Source organism: Rutidosis leptorrhynchoides, chromosome 4, assembly GCF_046630445.1.
Source record: "Rutidosis leptorrhynchoides isolate AG116_Rl617_1_P2 chromosome 4, CSIRO_AGI_Rlap_v1, whole genome shotgun sequence".
Classification (NCBI taxonomy): Eukaryota; Viridiplantae; Streptophyta; class Magnoliopsida; order Asterales; family Asteraceae; genus Rutidosis; species Rutidosis leptorrhynchoides.
Window position 1 is genome coordinate 454268538 of NC_092336.1, and position 20354 is coordinate 454288891.

A 20354-nucleotide genomic window follows, 5' to 3' on the forward strand; every position below is an offset into this window, starting at 1 on the left:
ACTACCTTTAAAGCAAGCTTTTTAAAAAAAATGCCACAGCCCGGGCTCAAACCCGCGACCTCTCGCTTAACACCCAACCATTGAGCTGCTTATTGTTTTTCTGTTTAAGTTAGCTTCTAATATTCTTTTAACCTATATCTTATCTGCTTCCTTCTTCTTCTTCTTCTAATTAATTCATCATTTTATCACCCTCTTAACATCATCAAAATCACTATATTTATCGATTATCATTATCTCATTTATTTCATTTTCAGTAGGAAGTATAAACTGGGTCTCGGCCCAATTAACACAATAAATAAACGGCCCATATAGAAGATAGAATATATCAGTCCAATAAGGCCACTATATCACGGCCCAAACTAAAAACATAAGCCCAATAATTAAAGATGTGGATTTAGTGAATTCAGTTTTGTGGCCCGGATATATTTAAATTGGTGAGTTGGCTTTTGGTTCGATAAAAAACGAAAAAGGAAATCATCATCATGATATCTACCATCCATCATCATCGTTTATCAACATCAATATCACAGTATCATTGTTACCATGTTTCTTCCTTCTTCCTAGTTTCTCCTCATCATCTGTGATTATCAATATCACATTCTCATCGTTATCTTAATAGTAATAGGAGTAGAAACGCAGCTGTAGCACTATCACTCAATCGAGTATCATCACCTTTTCACTGTATCATTAACAACGAAGAGTAGTAATGATGGCTTTGGTTTGAATAAAACAGAAAATGGACGTGTTGCAGCAGTTGTAAACGAGTCTGATCAATAGCAGAAAAAAATAATCTGAGCAGTAGAATTTGGTTTAAATGGTGGCGGTTGTGGTGTGTTTCATAGCGAAAAGAACCAGGAACAGAAGGAGGTAATAGTTGATAATGGTTTATGATTAATAGTAGCAATTTAAATGGGTTGTGTTGTGTTCGATTTAAAGTTGAACAGAAAAAAAATATAGCTGTAGCAGCTGCACGCAACTTATGGCAGCCAACATGGTGGTTCTTGGCTGTTGACTGAACGGAATTAAGTAGTTTGACAGTAGCAGTAGCCTCTAACAAGGGTTGCAGGGGGTCCTCGTACAGTGACAAGCAATAGCAGTAGCTTACAATTAGTAATCCTATGTGGTTGGGTTTCGGTTCAGCAAAACAACAAGTACTTGTTGTGTGGTGTCGAAGAAGGTGATGATGTTGGTTGGGGGTTTACGATTGTGGTATGGTTGGCGGGTTATGGTGATGGTTGTGAGGTGGACAAAGATGAATCAAGAAAGAAAGAAGGAGAAGAAGGGAGGTGGTTTGTGGGTTTTCAAGTAATATGTTTATATATATATATATATATATATATATATATATATATATATATATATATATATATATATATATATATATATATATAAAATTAGATGGTGGTTTAAGTGGTAATCTAAAAACAGAGACGAATATCTCCAAGTGGTGGGGTTTAATAAAGGTAATTGAGTGTTTTAGGTGGTGATTGATACATGTATCCATATATATATATATATATATATATATATATATATATATATATATATATATATATATATATATATATATATATATATATATATATATATATATATATATATATATATATATATATATATATATATATATATATATATATATATATATATATATATATATATATATATATATATATAATATAATCTATCTATCTATCTATCAATATCTATACTTCTATACTATCTATATCTATCTATATCTATCTATACTTCTATACTATATATTATAAGAAAAGCTTAATTGAGATACATTAAATTCAAAATACTTGATCTTGACCATTGGATTGAATTATTGACGAACACTACCCCTACTTATAAACCGTTTGATTTAATTATAAGCTTATAACTCAATCACCAATGACTTTATTCCATTAATGCCCCTGAAATTTGGAGCCCAGCTAATTCACAATAGGCGAATACGTCGCACAAGAAAAACCTAGGTCAACCTCTTCAAAATCGGTTCCTTCTAAATGAATTTTCTTCATAAATCAAACCCATTAATCAATAGAATTTCAGTATTAGCGGGTTGGTCTATGCTGTATCATCATCATTAATTTGGGAAACAACGGTTAGTTTTTATAATATTTTTGTTTCGATTTTGTGATTTAGGGTTCTTACTCTATGCCAAATTAAGGTTCGTAGTACAACTACTCATTTACAGATAATTTTTTCATAGTCATTTCGAGTTGTTAGTTGATTTTAAATTTTTTATTTTTTTATCTTTATCGATACAAGTTTGGCGGTTTATTCTTTACTGTATCATCATCATCATCATTAATTAGGGAAACAAAGGTTAGTTGTTATAATATTTTTGTTATGATTTTCTGATTTAGGGTTCTTATTGTACAACGATGAATGTCTATACCGAAACCCAATTTAGGGTTAGTAGTACAACGATTCATTTACAGTTAATTTTTTCGATGGTCAATTTAGGAGTCTTTTGTTAGATTTAATAAGAATAAGAATTGCTACTGATTCAAATGAAATTTCATTAGGTCAGGTGTCACTAATAGCAAAACGGGTCAGGTCATCATAAATGTTCATCATACTTAAACTGGATTAAACAAGGATTTTCACAACAAAACAGGTCAGTTGTTACTAATAGCAAATTGGCTTTCGTTATACATGCAAGAACTTAAATTGGGATATGGTCAGGTCATCTGCTTGACTAAATGGAATTTAGCTGTTTCTGGGCCTGATATGTGCCAAAACAACTTTTTCTATTAGACTATTCATTAGGCTCAGGCATGCTTTATCGATTTATGTTTAAAGAACATATTTTAATATTTGGGATACAAGTTTATACACAGCGATGTATGTACCCTTCCTTCAAATATTTTTAATTTTATTCTATTTGATTTTTGGATAGAATGAATGCTATATTTTTTATTTAAATATGCCCGTTTAAGGACTGAATGCCAAATTTGGTTTGCATTTCAGGTATTTGATAAAATGCTTGAGTGGAATCGTTTGGACATGGCTATAATAGAAGATATAGCATTCAATCAGATATGAGTTTTTATTTTATTTTGATCATATTGAATAATAATGTATGTCTATAATATTTGATGTTGTTAAAGACAAAAGGGAAGAAGATCACATGTAAGAAGAACACAGGTAGGTGTTATTTGTGTATACTGATTTAGTTGTTATTGATAAAGTTGTTATTTGTGTAGGGTTCATATCATGATCAGATTATGTATGTCTAACGACTTGCCCACTGCTACAGGTATGAAACGATAACCAATATACATGTTGATTCATTTGAAAATCACATACGAATGAAATGCAGCAGATCGACCTGGTGGTAAACCCACGTTAGATCATTTTTAAAGTATTCTGCTACATTTTAACTTAACAATGCATAACAGCAGCCAGCAGGTGGGAATTTCCGAACACATGAGGCACTGTTTTAACAGGATATACGAAAATAATGGATCATATAAGTTTCAAATAGTTAATTTTTATTTTTTTGTATATAAAAATGTAATTTTTTTTTTGCAGCCGCTTTTATGTATTACCAAGTCACCCAACTGTTACACAAATCTCTGATATATCACAGGTATGACCATTAGAAAGTAAAAAATGATGACTCATCTTTTCAAAAAATTATGATCATTATAAATTTACAATCCGTGGGTATGTTTATAACTTTCATATGTTTATATGTGTTTTCATGTTTGGTTAGGAATGAAGAATAAATATGTATGGTAATTCAGTGTCATACAACCTTTCATAGGCATGTTCCTTTTTTTACATTATCTTTCTAAGCTAATTAAATGTTGTTGGATTGGATGAACTGATGCAAAAGAATGAAGATTCAAGAGCATTTTTAAAATAGGTTCAATTCTAACTGTACAAATGTTGTAATGGTGTTGATGTTGGAACTCGGAAGTAAGTAAATTTGTGTTTATCATATTTTGCTTCTAATGATTACACCATTCCTTCAACAGGTATTATCTTTACAACTCACTCGTCTTACTTACATGTCTAGAGACGAATTGCTTCCACAAGTTGTTTATCTTATTCAAATAGGTTTGTCGTTCTTCTTTGCCATGTTTAATAATGTCTAACACCTAAATATATGTACTTCAATTGGGCTATCATCATTGCTTAAAAATCAGCATACAAACAATTCTGTAATGAATCATGATGATATGTATTTGTTGGTTCATGATTAGTGATAGTGCTCCAAATGAACATATATTTAGTCGCAATATCATCCCAATATGTAAAGTTTTTAGTTGTAATTATTTTATTTTTAGTTGTAATTGTTTAAAATAAATAAGTGTGAAGACGAAAGACGAAGATCGCTCGAAAACGAAGATTTAAAGTCGAAAACGAAGATTTAAAAGGTGAAAACGTCCAAAATGCTCAAACGTACAAGTTACACTCCAAGTGGTTTAATTTATTGAAGAAAAACGTCTAAAGATTAACAAGAACGCAAGTCGCGGAACGCAAATTGCAAGATATTAAATTGTACGAAAAGACGTTCGAGAAACCGGAACCGAGACATAAATCGGGCGTAAACGTACGAAACATCGGAGCCAAAATTACGAGTCAACTATGCACAAGAATATAATATAATATATATATAATTATATAAAATTATATATATATATTATATATATTTATTAAATATGTCGACAAGCTAGTGTACAAAAAATATGTGAGCTGGATCTAGCGGCCATGCGATCGCATGGGAAATAGGCATAAAACCCATGCGATCGCATGGGTTACTGTAGCAGGCCAAAATGCTATAAATACCAGGCATGTGCTCGAGCTTCAAACACACTCTTTTATATTTTCAAATTCAGTTTTTAGTTTTTATTTTATGTAATTTAGTTTTAGGAGTAGGAGTAGGTTAATTTAGTGGTTACATTTCTACAAGTTTGGGTAGCGTAACGTTTATTTTACGGGTTTTAAAATCGAAATTCTGTCCGTGTAACACTACGCGATAAATAATCAATGTAAGTTATGTTCTCCTTTTTAAATTAATGTCTTGTAACTAAGTTATTATTATGCTTATTTAAGTCGAAGTAATCGTGATGTTGGGCTAAAATATTAAAGACGGGGTAATTGGGTTTTGTACCATAATTGAGGTTTGGACAAAAGAACGACACTTGTGGAAATTAGACTATGAGCTATTAATGGGCTTTATATTTGTTTAATTAAATGATAGTTTGTTAATTTAATATAAAGATTTACAATTGGACGTACCTATAAATAACCATATAAACTCGATCGGACACGATGGGCGGAATATTTATAAGTACTAATAATCGTTCATTTGACCGGACACGGGAATGGATTAATAGTTAATGAATTTATTAAAACAGGGGTGAATTATGTACAAGGACACTTGGCGTAATTGTTAATAAAGTATTAAAACCTTGGGTTACACGCAGTCGATATCCTGGTGTAATTATTAAACAAAGTATTAAGACCTTGTTACAGTTTAAGTCCCCAATTAGTTGGAATATTTGACTTCGGATATAAGGATAATTTGACGAGGACACTCGCACTTTATATTTATGACTGATGGACTGTTATGGACAAAAACCAGACGGACATATTGAATAATCCAGGACAAAGGACAATTAACCCATGATAATAAAACTAAAATCAACACGTCAAACATCATGATTACGAAAGTTTAAATAAGCATAATTCCTTTATTTTCATATTTAATTGCATTTCTAATTATCGCACTTTTATTTATTTCATATTTAATTGCACTTTTAATTATCGCTATTTTATTTATTGAAAGGACCCGTTCATATACATTATAAACGATTCACAATAGTTGATTACATTGCGAGGTATTTGACATCTATATGATACATTTTACAAACATTGCATTCATTTTTAAAAGACAAACTTTCTTTACATCGAAAATTGACAGGCATGCATACCATTTCATAATATCCACTATCCAACTATAAATTGATTTAATAATAATATTTGATGAACTCAATGACTCGAATGCAACGTTCTTCTAAATATGCTATGAAAGACTCCAAGTAATATCTTTAAAATGAGCAAATGCACAGCGGAAGATTTCTTTAACACCTGAGAATAAACATGCTTTAAAGTGTCAACCAAAAGGTTGGTGAGTTCATTAGTTTATCATAGTCATTTATTTCCATCATTTTAATAGACCACAAGAATTTCATTTCCAGTTCTCATAAATATACATCCCATGCATAGAGACAAAAATAATCATTCATATGGTGAACACCTAGTAACCGACATTAACTAGATACATATAAGAATATCCCCTATCATTCCGGGATCCTCCTTCGGACATGATATAAATTTCGAAGTACTAAAGCATCCGGTACTTTGGATGGGGTTTGTTAGGCCCAATAGATCTATCTTTAGGATTCGCGTCAATTAGGGTGTCTGTTCCCTAATTCTTAGATTACCAGACTTTAATAAAAAGGGGCATATTCGATTTCGATAATTCAGCCATAGAATGTAGTTTCAATTACTTGTGTCTATTTCATCAAACATTTATAAAAGCGCATGTATTCTCAGTCCCAAAAATATAAAGGGTAAAAAGGCAAATGAAACTCACCATACTGTATTTCGTAGTAAAAATACATATAACGTCATTGAACAAGTGCAAGGTTGGCCTCGGATTCACGAACCTAAATTAATTATATATATTTATGTGTTGGTCAATATTTGTCTAACAAATTAGGTCAAGTCATAGTGTACCACAATCCTAATGCTCGAGACTAATATGCAAAAGTCAACAAAAGTAAATATGACTCAAAATAATTTCCAAAAATCTATACATGATTAATATATAGTTTAAATATCGTCATTTTATATTTTTAAATATTTTTAAAAGATTTTATTAGAGTAAATAATATAATTTATTTATTAATAAATAAAATTTTATATTACATTTATATAATAAAATATACTTTTATATATATTAAGTAATAAAATTTATAGGGTTCATTTAATATCATAAAGATAATATGATAGGTATTATTAAAGTAAGTTATTACACGTAGTAAAATATGTTTGTATCACATATTTATTTGATAAAATAATATCTATAATGATAGTAAGTAAAAGTTGTATTATTTTGTAATAATAATTATTATTATAAAAATATCAATATTTATAATTACTAAGATGACATTATGATAAAACGATAATTCTAATTATGATAACTTTAATATTTACAATAATTTTTAATATTATCTTTAAAATAATAATTCTATTTAAAATAATAATAATAATGATATTTTATAGTAACAATGACATTTCTATTAAAATGATAATTTTTGTTAAAATGATAGTTTTAATACTAACGATACTTTTAATAATAATAGTAATGATAAAAATAATAAGAACGATAATTTTATCTAAATCAATATCTTATAATATTTTAATTTCATCATGATACTCTTACTCATTATTTCCTAATCGTTTCATTTAATAGCTTTTAATCGTCTTTTATATCGTGTTCATAATAATGATAATAATAGTAATCAAAATAATTAGGTGTTACAAATATTTGTTTTAATTACACTAATATTAATAATGATAGTTACTATAACATTATTAACGATAATACTAATAATTATCTTAATGATAATATAGTAATAATAATAATAACAATAACAATAACCATTTTTAAATAATGATATATATATATTAATAATGATAATAATAATAATAATAATAATACTAATAATAATAATAATAATAATAATAATAATAATAATAATAATAATAATAATAATAATAATAATAATAATAATAATAATAATAATAATAATAATAATAATTGGATAATAATAATAATACTAATTATAACTTTAACGATAATAACGATAGTAATAATAAAAATAACAATTTTTAATGATAAATCCCTTTTATTGATAAAGATAATAATAATGATAATAATAAGATAAAACTAGAACGACGATAAAAACGACGATAATAATAATAATCATTTTTAATAAAAATATCGAAAATTCAATTGATTATAACTTCTAATCCGTTCATCGAAACCATTCGATATCTAAAGGAAAAGTTCTTAATTTTTCGCTAGCTTTCCAAGGACATGCATATCTTATACCTTATCTCAACCGCAAGTGTAACTAATTCAAGATTCAACCTAACCTGTCTAAGGGCAATATCAAAAGTACAAGCATGCATAATCCTAAATACTCGAGCACTAGTCAGGGATACACTATTAGTATGTAAAAGTTAAATTATGAGTACTCACGTATCAATATTGAGATTCAATATTGCAGGAAAGGTACGTAGACGCAACGAAAATGATAAACACTATATTGACCTCACGAGCATACCCATGAACCATACTCAATCATCTCCATAGCTATAACCCATAATTTCCTTAATCCTATCCTACTCGAAAAACAATTTCGAAATCACTCGGACAGCACTCCGTCGTAATATTTTATGTATACTAATAATATCTTGAAATAATACAGAGTAAATATATCTATGTAAATCGATTGAGAGAGTTTAGAGAAAAATATTTTCAAGTTTCTATGAAATAATGAAACCTATTGAATTCTATTTATAATAGATTTTTAAATTATTAAAGTGAATTATTAAAGTATGAATTATTAAAGTAAATTATTAAAGTATGAATTATTAAAGTGAATTATTAAAGTATGAATTATTAAAGTGAATTATTAAAGTATGAATTATTAAAGTGAATTATTAAAGTATGAATTATTAAAGTGAATTATTAAAGTTAAAGTAAAGTAAAAATAAAGTAAAGGTAAAGTTTAAGTATAGTAAAAGTATAAAACTATGTACGTATAATACACGTATAAATATATATAATATTAATTTAAATCGTTATATATATTTAATAAAATAAAATATAAATATCGTTATCTTTATCATACTAGTTAAGTAATGAGTTGTCAAAAGTGGTTCTAGATATTTATAAAAGTTATATACGTTTTAATAATAAAGTTCTTTTTAACCTGAAAACGTTTTTGTACGTTTGAAACTAAATAGATCAATCGAGTCTTTATGAGATTCAATCTTCCACTATCCTTTGTCTAGTTCTCAATGATTGACAATTTGTTCTTATTTATAAATCACTTTACCATTTTCCGAATATTGTTAAAACGGAAAGATTTCTCAAATCAACGTGGGCCTTTCAACAGAGACTTGTAATCATAATTCAATATATCTGATAATTCAATCATTTGATCTTATCTTCTAATTCCATTGATAAATATTTTGAAACAGATACAATCATATAAAGTATTTAATCTAATATTTTGTTTACGTTTCAAGTTATAATATATATACACATATACATATATAATCATATTCGTTGAATGGTTCGTGAATCGTTGGAACTTGGTCGAGGTTGAATGAATGTATGAACATAGTTTAAAATTCTTGCAATTTAACTTAACAAATATTGCTTATCGTGTCGGAAACATATAAAGATTAAAGTTTAAATTTGGTTGGAAATTTCCGGTGTCAGAAACATATAAATATTAAAGTTTAAATTTGGTTGGAAATTTCCGGGTTGTCACAGTACCTACCCGTTAAAGAAATTTCGTCCCGAAATTTGGGTGAAAAGGTTGTGAATGATAATAAGTATGTTTTCATGATGCATACTGAAATGTCCCGTTCTTATTGATTAAAAACGTTCCATATTAATTGATTTCGTTGCGAGGTTTTGACCTCTATATGAGACGTTTTTCAAAGACTGCATTCATTTTAAAACAAACCATAACCTTTATTTCATCAATAAAGGTTTAAAAAGCTTTACGTAGATTATCAAAAAAATGATAATCTAAAATATCCTGTTTACACACGACCATTACATGATGGTTTACAATACAAATATGTTACAACAAAATAAGTTTCTTGAATGCAGTTTTTACACAATATCATACAAGCATGGACTCCAAATCTCGTCCTTATTTAAGTATGCGACAGCGGAAGCTCTTAATAATCACCTGAGAATAAACATGCTTAAAACGTCAACAAAAATGTTGGTGAGTTATAGGTTTAACCTATATATATCAAATCATAATAATAGACCACAAGATTTCATATTTCAATACACATCCCATACATAGAGATAAAAATCATTCATATGGTGAACACCTGGTAACCGACATTAACAAGATGCATATATAAGAATATCCCCATCATTCCGGGACACCCTTCGGATATGATATAAATTTCGAAGTACTAAATCATTCGGTACTTTGGATGGGGTTTGTTAGGCCCAATAGATCTATCTTTAGGATTCGCGTCAATTAGGGTGTCTGTTCCCTAATTCTTAGATTACCAGACTTAATAAAAAAGGCATATTCGATTTCGATAATTCAACCATAGAACGTAGTTTCACGTACTTGTGTCTATTTTATAAATCATTATTAAACCTGCATGTATTCTCATCCCAAAAATATTAGATTTTAAAAGTGGGACTATAACTCACTTTCACAGATTTTTACTTCGTCGGGAAGTAAGACTTGGCCACTGGTTGATTCACGAACCTATAACAATATATACATATATATCAAAGTATGTTCAAAATATATTTACAACACTTTTAATATATTTTGATGTTTTAAGTTTATTAAGTCAGCTGTCCTCGTTAGTAACCTACAACTAGTTGTCCACAGTTAGATGTACAGAAATAAATCGATAAATATTATCTTGAATCAATCCACGACCCAGTGTATACGTATCTCAGTATTGATCACAACTCAAACTATATATATTTTGGAATCAACCTCAACCCTGTATAGCTAACTCCAACATTCACATATAGAGTGTCTATGGTTGTTCCGAAATATATATAGATGTGTCGACATGATAGGTCGAAACATTGTATACGTGTCTATGGTATCTCAAGATTACATAATATACAATACAAGTTGATTAAGTTATGGTTGGAATAGATTTGTTACCAATTTTCACGTAGCTAAAATGAAAAAAATTATCCAATCTTGTTTTACCCATAACTTCTTCATTTTAAATCCGTTTTGAGTGAATCAAATTGCTATGGTTTCATATTGAACCCTATTTTATGAATCTAAACAGAAAAAGTATAGGTTTATAGTCGGAAAAATAAGTTACAAGTCATTTTTGTAAAGGTAGTCATTTCAGTCGAAAGAACGACGTCTAGATGACCATTTTAGAAAACATACTTCCACTTTTGAGTTTAACCATAATTTTTGGATATAGTTTCATGTTCATAATAAAAATCATTTTCTCAGAATAACAACTTTTAAATCAAAGTTTATCATAGTTTTTAATTAACTAACCCAAAACAGCCCGCGGTGTTACTACGACAGCGTAAATCCGGTTTTACGGTGTTTTTCGTGTTTCCAGGTTTTAAATCATTAAGTTAGCATATCATATAGATATAGAACATGTGTTTAGTTGATTTTAAAAGTCAAGTTAGAAGGATTAACTTTTGTTTGCGAACAAGTTTAGAATTAACTAAACTATGTTCTAGTGATTACAAGTTTAAACCTTCGAATAAGATAGCTTTATATGTATGAATCGAATGATGTTATGAACATCATTACTACCTTAAGTTCCTTGGATAAACCTACTGGAAAAGAGAAAAATGGATCTAGCTTCAATGGATCCTTGGATGGCTCGAAGTTCTTGAAGCAAAATCATGACACGAAAACAAGGTCAAGTAAGATCATCACTTGAAATAAGATTGTTATAGTTATAGAAATTGAACCAAAGTTTGAATATGATTATTACCTTGTATTAGGATGATAACATACTGTAAGAAACAAAGATTTCTTGAGGTTGGATGATCACCTTACAAGATTGGAAGTGAGCTAGCAAACTTGAAAGTATTCTTGATTTTATGAAACTAGAACTTTTGGAATTTATGAAGAACACTTAGAACTTGAAGATAGAACTTGAGAGAGATCAATTAGATGAAGAAAATTGAAGAATGAAAGTGTTTGTAGGTGTTTTTAGTCGTTGGTGTATGGATTAGATATAAAGGATATGTAATTTTGTTTTCATGTAAATAAGTCATGAATGATTACTCATATTTTTGTAATTTTATGAGATATTTCATGCTAGTTGCCAAATGATGGTTCCCACATGTGTTAGGTGACTCACATGGGCTGCTAAGATCTGATCATTGGAGTGTATATACCAATAGTACATACATCTAAAAGCTGTGTATTGTACGAGTACGAATACGGGCGCATACGAGTAGAATTGTTGATGAAACTGAACGAGGATGTAATTGTAAGCATTTTTGTTAAGTAGAAGTATTTTGATAAGTGTCTTGAAGTCTTTCAAAAGTGTATGAATACATATTAAAACACTACATGTATATACATTTTAACTGAGTCGTTAAGTCATCGTTAGTCGTTACATGTAAATGTTGTTTTGAAACCTTTAGGTTAACGATCTTGTTAAATGTTGTTAACCCAATGTTTATAATATCAAAAGAGATTTTAAATTATTATATTATCATGATATTATGATGTACGAATATCTCTTAATATGATATATATACATTAAATGTCGTTACAACGATAATCGTTACATATATGTCTCGTTTCAAAATCATTAAGTTAGTAGTCTTGTTTTTACATATGTAGTTCATTGTTAATATACTTAATGATATGTTTACTTATCATAATATCATGTTAACTATATATATAACCATATATATGTCATCATATAGTTTTTACAAGTTTTAACGTTCGTGAATCACCGGTCAACTTGGGTGGTCAATTGTCTATATGAAACCTATTTCAATTAATCAAGTCTTAACAAGTTTGATTGCTTAACATGTTGGAAACATTTAATCATGTAAATATCAATCTCAATTAATATATATAAACATGGAAAAGTTCGGGTCACTACAGTACCTACCCGTTAAATAAATTTCGTCCCGAAATTTTAAGCTGTTGAAGGTGTTGACGAATCTTCTGGAAATAGATGCGGGTATTTCTTCTTCATCTGATCTTCACGCTCCCAGGTGAACTCGGGTCCTCTACGAGCATTCCATCGAACCTTAACAATTGGTATCTTGTTTTGCTTAAGTCTTTTAACCTCACGATCCATTATTTCGACGGGTTCTTCGATGAATTGAAGTTTTTCGTTGATTTGGATATCATCTAACGGAATAGTGAGATCTTCTTTAGCAAAACATTTCTTCAAATTCGAGACGTGGAAAGTGTTATGTACAGCCGCGAGTTGTTGAGGTAACTCAAGTCGGTAAGCTACTGGTCCGACACGATCAATAATCTTGAATGGTCCAATATACCTTGGATTTAATTTCCCTCGTTTACCAAATCGAACAACGCCTTTCCAAGGTGCAACTTTAAGCATGACCATCTCTCCAATTTCAAATTCTATATCTTTTCTTTTAATGTCAGCGTAGCTCTTTTGTCGACTTTGGGCGGTTTTCAACCGTTGTTGAATTTGGATGATCTTCTCGGTAGTTTCTTGTATAATCTCCGGACCCGTAATCTGTCTATCCCCCACTTCACTCCAACAAATCGGAGACCTGCACTTTCTACCATAAAGTGCTTCAAACGGCGCCATCTCAATGCTTGAATGGTAGCTGTTGTTGTAGGAAAATTCTGCTAACGGTAGATGTCTATCCCAACTGTTTTCGAAATCAATAACACATGCTCGTAGCATGTCTTCAAGCGTTTGTATCGTCCTTTCGCTCTGCCCATCAGTTTGTGGATGATAGGCAGTACTCATGTCTAGACGAGTTCCTAATGCTTGCTGTAATGTCTGCCAGAATCTTGAAATAAATCTGCCATCCCTATCAGAGATAATAGAGATTGGTATTCCATGTCTGGAGACGACTTCCTTCAAATACAGTCGTGCTAACTTCTCCATCTTGTCATCTTCTCTTATTGGCAGGAAGTGTGCTGATTTGGTGAGACGATCAACTATTACCCAAATAGTATCAAAACCACTTGCAGTCCTTGGCAATTTAGTGATGAAATCCATGGTAATGTTTTCCCATTTCCATTCCGGGATTTCGGGTTGTTGAAGTAGACCTGATGGTTTCTGATGCTCAGCTTTGACCTTAGAACACGTCAAACATTCTCCTACGTATTTAGCAACATCGGCTTTCATACCCGGCCACCAAAAATGTTTCTTGAGATCCTTGTACATCTTCCCCGTTCCAGGATGTATTGAGTATCTGGTTTTATGAGCTTCTCTAAGTACCATTTCTCTCATATCTCCAAATTTTGGTACCCAAATCCTTTCAGCCCTATACCGGGTTCCGTCATCCCGAATATTAAGATGCTTCTCCGATCCTTTGGGTATTTCATCCTTTAAATTTCCCTCTTTTAAAACTCCTTGTTGCGCCTCCTTTATTTGAGTAGTAAGGTTATTATGAATCATTATATTCATAGATTTTACTCGAATGGGTTCTCTGTCCTTCCTGCTCAAGGCATCGGCTACCACATTTGCCTTCCCCGGGTGGTAACGAATCTCAAAGTCGTAATCATTCAACAATTCAATCCACCTACGCTGCCTCATGTTCAGTTGTTTCTGATTAAATATGTGTTGAAGACTTTTGTGGTCGGTATATATAATACTTTTGACCCCATATAAGTAGTGCCTCCAAGTCTTTAATGCAAAAACAACCGCGCCTAATTCCAAATCATGCGTCGTATAATTTTGTTCGTGAATCTTCAATTGTCTAGACGCATAAGCAATCACCTTCGTTCGTTGCATTAATACACAACCGAGACCTTGCTTTGATGCATCACTATAAATCACAAAATCATCATTCCCTTCAGGCAATGACAATATAGGTGCCGTAGTTAGCTTTTTCTTCAATAACTGAAACGCTTTCTCTTGTTCATCATTCCATTCAAATTTCTTCCCTTTATGCGTTAATGCAGTCAAGGGTTTTGCTATTCTGGAAAAGTCTTGGATGAACCTTCTTTAGTAACCAGCTAGTCCTAAAAACTGGCGTATGTGTTTCGGAGTTTTCGGGGTTTCCCACTTTTCAACAGTTTCTATCTTTGCTGGATCCACCTTAATACCTTCTTTGTTCACTATGTGACCGAGGAATTGAACTTCTTCCAACCAAAATGCACACTTTGAAAACTTAGCGTACAATTCTTCCTTCCTCAATACTTCTAACACCTTTCTCAAATGTTCACCGTGTTCTTGGTCATTCTTTGAGTAAATAAGTATGTCATCAATGAAAACAATGACAAACTTGTCAAGGTATGGTCCACACACTCGGTTCATAAGGTCCATGAACACAGCTGGTGCATTAGTTAAACCAAACGGCATGACCATAAACTCGTAATGACCATAACGTGTTCTGAAAGCAGTCTTTGGAATATCATCTTCTTTCACCCGCATTTGATGATACCCGGAACGTAAGTCAATCTTTGAATAAACAGACGAGCCTTGTAGTTGATCAAATAAGTCATCGATTCTCGGTAGTAGGTAGCGGTTCTTGATGGTAAGTTTGTTCAACTCTCGATAGTCGATACACAACCTGAATGTACCATCTTTCTTCTTGACAAACAAAACAGGAGCTCCCCACGGTGATGTGCTTGGTCGAATGAAACCACGCTCTAAAAGTTCTTGTAATTGGCTTTGTAGTTCTTTCATCTCGCTGGGTGCAAGTCTGTAAGGAGCACGAGCTATTGGTGCAGCTCCTGGTACAAGATCTATTTGAAATTCAACGGATCGATGTGGGGGTAATCCCGGTAATTCTTTCGAAAATACATCGGGAAATTCTTTTGCGACGGGAACATCATTGATGCTCTTTTCTTCAGTTTGTACTTTCTCGACGTGTGCTAGAACAGCATAGCAACCTTTTCTTATTAGTTTTTGTGCCTTCAAATTACTAATAAGATGTAGCTTCGTGTTGCCCTTTTCTCCGTACACCATTAAGGGTTTTCCTTTTTCTCGTATAATGCGAATTGCATTTTTGTAACAAACAATCTCTGCTTTCACTTCTTTCAACCAGTCCATACCGATTATCACATCAAAACTCCCTAACTCTACTGGTATCAAATCAATCTTAAATGTTTCGCTAACCAGTTTAATTTCTCGATTCCGACATATATTATCTGCTGAAATTAATTTACCATTTGCTAATTCGAGTAAAAATTTACTATCCAAAGGCGTCAATGGGTAACTTAATTTAGCACAAAAATCTCTACTCATATAGCTTCTATCCGCACCCGAATCAAATAAAACGTAAGCAGATTTATTGTCAATAAGAAACGTACCCGTTACAAGCTCCGGGTCTTCCTGTGCCTCTGCTGCATTAATATTGAAAACTCTTCCACGGCCTTGTCCATTCGTGTTCTCCTGGTTCGGGCAATTTCTAATAATGTGGCCCGGTTTTCCACATTTATAACAAACTACATTGGCATAACTTGCTCCGACACTACTTGCTCCTCCATTACTCGTTCCGACACCATTTGTTCCTTTCGTTCTATTAACCCCTGGTCCGTAGACCTCACACTTCGCCGCGCTATGACAATTTCTTTTACACTTGTTGCAAAATTTGGTGCAGAACCCTGAGTGATTCTTTTCACACCTTTGGCATATCTGCTTCTGATTGTTGTTGTTGTTGCGGTTATTATTGTTGTTGGGATGATTGTTGTAGTTGCTGTTGTTGTTGTTGTTTTTGGGCCATTTGTTGTAGTTGCGATTGATGTTGCGATTGTTGGGATAATTGTTGCGATTATTGTTGTAATTGCTGTTGTTGTTGTATTGGTGATTCTTATCACCGTTTTCCTCCCACTTTCTTTTGACTTGCTTCACATTGGCCTCTTCAGCAGTCTGTTCTTTAATTCTTTCTTCAATCTGGTTCACTAGTTTGTGAGCCATTCTACATGCCTGTTGTATGGAGGCGGGCTCGTGTGAACTTATATCTTCTTGGATTCTTTCCGGTAATCCTTTCACAAATGCGTCGATCTTCTCTTCCTCATCTTCGAATGCTCCCGGACACAATAGGCACAATTCTGTGAATCGTCTTTCGTACATGGTAATATCAAATCCTTGGGTTCGTAACCCTCTAAGTTCTGTCTTAAGCTTATTGACCTCGGTTCTGGGACGGTACTTCTCGTTCATCAAGTGCTTGAATGCTGACCACGGTAGTGCGTACGCATCGTCTTGTCCCACTTGCTCTAGATAGGTATTCCACCATGTTAACGCAGAACCTGTGAAGGTATGCGTAGCGTACTTCACTTTGTCCTCTTCAATACACTTACTTATGGCAAACACCGATTCGACCTTCTCGGTCCACCGTTTCAATCCGATCGGTCCTTCGGTTCCATCAAATTCCAAAGGTTTGCAGGCAGTGAATTCTTTGTAGGTGCATCCTACACGATTTCCTGTACTGCTAGATCCAAGGTTATTGTTGGTATGTAGCGCAGCCTGTACTGCGGCTATGTTTGAAGCTAGAAAAGTACGGAATTCCTCTTCATTCATATTCACGGTGTGTCGAGTAGTCGGTGCCATTTCCTTCAAAATAGTCAAATGGAACAAGTTAATCATACAGAATATTAAGAGTAGTTAATAGTATTTCGTAGCATAATATGAACTCATTTATAAAAGCTTTTTCTTCATATTAGCGTTTTATAAGTTTAAATTCGGGTAGTACCTACCCGTTAAGTTCATACTTAGTAGCTAATATACAATTCAACTACTACAATTCTATATGAAAAACTGATTATAATAATATTTCGCGTTCAAACTTTTATACAATATTTTACAAACTTACAATACCGCTTATTTTACATAAAGCATGAAATATAGCACACAATAACTTTAATACAAGATAGTTGTGAAGATAATTCTAGCTAGTACACAAGTCGTTCAGCAAAGGCAATAAAGACACGTAATTCATACGTCCAGAAACAAGTCATGCATTCTGGTTTTACTAGGACTACTTCCCATCCTTGGTATTGTGGAACATAACCATTATGGCCGTTGATAAGACAGCGTGTTGTAACGTCGTTAAAGGGACGAGGGTTACGTAATGTCCAACAGTCCCGTAATAATCTAAAAACCTCATTTCTTACCCCAATTACCGACTCCGTCACTTGTGGGAACGTTTTGTTTAATAGTTGTAGCCCGATGTTCTTGTTCTCACTTTGGTGAGAAGCGAACATTACTAATCCGTAAGCATAACATGCTTCTTTATGTTGCATGTTAGCCGCTTTTTCTAAATCACGAAGTCCAATATTCGAATATATTGAGTCAAAATAATTTCTTAACCCGTTGCGTAAAATAGCATTTGGGTTCCCTGCAATATATGCGTCAAAGTAAACACATCGTAACTTATGGGTTTCCCAATGTGATATCCCCCATCTTTCAAACGAAAGTCTTTTATAAACCAAGACATTCTTGGAACGTTCTTCGAATGTCTTACAAACTGATCTCGCCTTAAATAGTTGTGCCGAGGAATTCTGACCGACTCTAGACAAGATTTCATCAATCATGTCTCCGGGTAGGTCTCTTAAAATATTGGGTTGTCTATCCATTTTGTGTTTTTAAACTGTAAAATAGACAAGAGTTAGATTCATAAAAAAAATACTTATTAATACAAGCAATTTTTACATATATCATAAAGCATAAGCACACTATATTACATATATTACACCACACGAATACAACTATCTTATTCCGACTCGCTCGTTTCTTCTTCTTCTTCGGTTTTGGTTCGTTTTGCCAAGTTTCTAGGGATATATGATGTTCCCCTAATACGAGCCGTCGTTGTCCACATTGGTTTAGAAAAACCTGGTGGTTTAGAGGTTCCCGGGTCATTGTTACAACTTAAGGACTTCGGGGGTCGACGATACATATAAAGTTCATCGGGGTTGGAATTAGATTTCTCTATTTTTATTCCCTTTCCCTTATTATTTTCTTTTGCCTTTTTAAATTCAGTTGTGGTAATTTCTATAACATCATCGGAATTCTCGTCGGAATCCGATTCATCGGAGAATTGGTAATCCTCCCAATATTTTGCTTCCTTGGCGGAAACACCATTGACCATAATTAACCTTGGTCTGTTGGTTGAGGATTCTCTTTTACTTAACCGTTTTATTATTTCCCCCACCGGTTCTATTTCTTCTTCCGGTTCCGATTCTTCTTCCGGTTCCGACTCTTCTTCCGGTTCCTCTTCGGGAACTTGTGAATCAGTCCATGAATCATTCCAATTTACATTTGACTCTTCATTATTATTAGATGAGTCAATGGGACTTGTTCTACAGGTAGACATCTATCACATAATATCAAACGCGTTAAGAGATTAATATATCACATAATATTCACATGTTAAAAATATATAGTTTCCAACAAAATTTGTTAAGCAATCATTTTTCAAGTAAACATGGTCGAAGTCCAGACTCAATAATGCATCCTAACCAACTCGATAAGACACACTAATGCAAAATTCTGGTTCTCTAAGACCAACGCTCGGATACCAACTAAAATGTCCCGTTCTTATTGATTAAAAACGTTCCATATTAATTGATTTCGTTGCGAGGTTTTGACCTCTATATGAGACGTTTTTCAAAGACTGCATTCATTTTAAAACAAACCATAACCTTTATTTCATCAATAAAGGTTTAAAAAGCTTTACGTAGATTATCAAAAAAATGATAATCTAAAATATCCTGTTTACACACGACCATTACATGATGGTTTACAATACAAATATGTTACAACAAAATAAGTTTCTTGAATGCAGTTTTTACACAATATCATACAAGCATGGACTCCAAATCTCGTCCTTATTTAAGTATGCGACAGCGGAAGCTCTTAATAATCACCTGAGAATAAACATGCTTAAAACGTCAACAAAAATGTTGGTGAGTTATAGGTTTAACCTATATATATCAAATCATAATAATAGACCACAAGATTTCATATTTCAATACACATCCCATACATAGAGATAAAAATCATTCATATGGTGAACACCTGGTAACCGACATTAACAAGATGCATATATAAGAATATCCCCATCATTCCGGGACACCCTTCGGATATGATATAAATTTCAAAGTACTAAAGCATCCGGTACTTTGGATGGGGTTTGTTAGGCCCAATAGATCTATCTTTAGGATTCGCGTCAATTAGGGTGTCTGTTCCCTAATTCTTAGATTACCAGACTTAATAAAAAGGGCATATTCGATTTCGATAATTCAACCATAGAATGTAGTTTCACGTACTTGTGTCTATTTTATAAATCATTTATAAAACCTGCATGTATTCTCATCCCAAAAATATTAGATTTTAAAAGTGGGACTATAACTCACTTTCACAGATTTTTA

At 32.2% G+C, this 20354-nt stretch overlaps 1 pseudogene; it reads left to right on the forward strand.

The window, feature by feature from the left end:
• The first annotated feature begins 887 nt into the window (after window positions 1-887).
• Window positions 888-20354, forward strand: part of LOC139842187 (probable protein phosphatase 2C 44) — a 61969-nt pseudogene continuing 42502 nt past the window's right edge.